The sequence below is a fragment of the Rhinolophus sinicus genome, linkage group LG04 (assembly GCF_036562045.2).
Source record: "Rhinolophus sinicus isolate RSC01 linkage group LG04, ASM3656204v1, whole genome shotgun sequence".
Lineage (NCBI taxonomy): Eukaryota > Metazoa > Chordata > Mammalia > Chiroptera > Rhinolophidae > Rhinolophus > Rhinolophus sinicus.
Genome location: NC_133754.1, coordinates 150,270,022 through 150,271,853, shown reverse-complemented (window position 1 = coordinate 150,271,853; position 1,832 = coordinate 150,270,022).

Sequence of the window (1,832 nt, the reverse complement as noted above, 5' to 3'; positions counted from 1 at the left end):
GGGTGGGGGGAGCCCACCATCCCTTGCAGGAGTCGAGGAGTCCAACCGGCAACCTTGTGGTTGAGAGCCCAAGCTCCAACCAACTGAGCCATCTGGCCACTCGGGAGCTGAGCAGCAGCTCATTGACTTCATTGTAGTTGCAGAGGGAGAAGCTCGCTGGCCCATGTGGGAATCAAATTGGCAGCCCTGTTGCCCAGAGCTTGTGCTCTAACCAAGTGAGCCACCTGTCTGCCCCTTATATTAATTTTTGCTCCAAAAGACACTTTAGAACTGATTGTCTGGCTAGGTCTTATTTTGGGGGAAACACGGTAAGTACCCTAAGGATGGGAGAGAGAGAGAGAGAGAGAGAGAGAGAGAGAGAGAGAGGAAGGAAGGAAGGAAGGAAGGAAGGAAGGAAGGAAGGAAGGAAGGAAGGGAAGGAGGGAGGGAGGAAAAGAGGGAGGAAGGAAGGAAATGATAACACATGAGGAATATGTGATAGGGAAACACTGTGATCACACAAGCTGGGTTTGACTGCTGGCTAAGCCACTACCAACTGTACGACTTGAGGAATGGTCTAAGGTTTAAATGTTGTTTTACCAGTTTTCTAAAAAGAAGCGAAGAAAGAACCTGCCTACCAGGAAGGGATGTCGTGGGGTACAGCACCCAGTTAGGTCAGGGCCCTGCATCCACGCCTCAGAAATCTTTGCATCTGTGATGCTGGCAGGCATGGACAAAGTGCTCTTGGCTCCAGGCCTCACATAGAAACTGGGGAGGTACCCGAAGAGGTGGTCCACACTCGGGCTGGATCTGGGTCACTCTAGCCCTGGGCGTTGAGCGGGCTGTGGCCTCCCCAACCTGGGGAAGGTGCTGAGGCGCCTGCAGAGACATTGCCCAGGTAGGGAGAGCTCTGGCAGATGGGGCCTCTGGATGGTCTCTGTGTGGCATCTGGTGCCAAACATCTGTAACCCACTGCAGGAAGTCCCAGATGTTGGAAAGTTCAGAAGGGGTTAGCCAGCCATTGAGGCCTTGCCCTTTGACCTTTTACATGTTGGTTACAGCACACACATGTTGGTCTTGTGTGTGCAGCTGTCTCTGTGACGTGTTGCAGGGAGACGTCACAAGCACCTGGCTGGACAGTTAGGTCAGTGCATGCTAGACATTGAGCAGGAGTTAGAAGCTAAGGAGAAACTCTCCTAGTTTCGTACTCTATTCTCTGGTTCATTTGGCACATAGCTTGCTCTATATGGGCAATATGCTTTGTAAGTTACTATCATGTTTCCCTGAAAATAAGACCTATCCCGAAAATAAGCCCCAGTTAATATCACCAGCCAGACGGACACATTTTGTACATTATGACAATGTTCTAGAAGAAGACTACATGACTGTATTTGAATAAATGTAGATTGTTGTACATGAAAAAATAAGACATCCCCTGAAAATACACCTGAATGTGTCTTTTGGAGCAAAAACTAATATAAGACCCAGTCTTATTTTGGGGGAAATATGGTATAAGACCCAGTCTTATTTTCAGGGAAACACAGTACTTCTATTCTGCTGCCCTACCTTCCCTAGTGACTGTTGCACCTTGCCTGGTGGCCGTCGCCCGTTGGTTTTCCTTGTCTGCCACGATGATGGCCCACCTGGCCAGAACCACCCTGCTGCTCTAGTACATGCCCTCCACCCTGGTCTCTGCCACCTGGATCATGTGTGGTTACCAGCTATGTCTCACACCCAATGGACGAGGAGGAATCTTATCCTGTAGGGTACGTATTCCTCTCTAAGGAGCCTCCCCTTGGTAACCTAGAAGAACCCTCCAAAGAAGCCTGTGCTATCTTATTCTAATGCTGTGA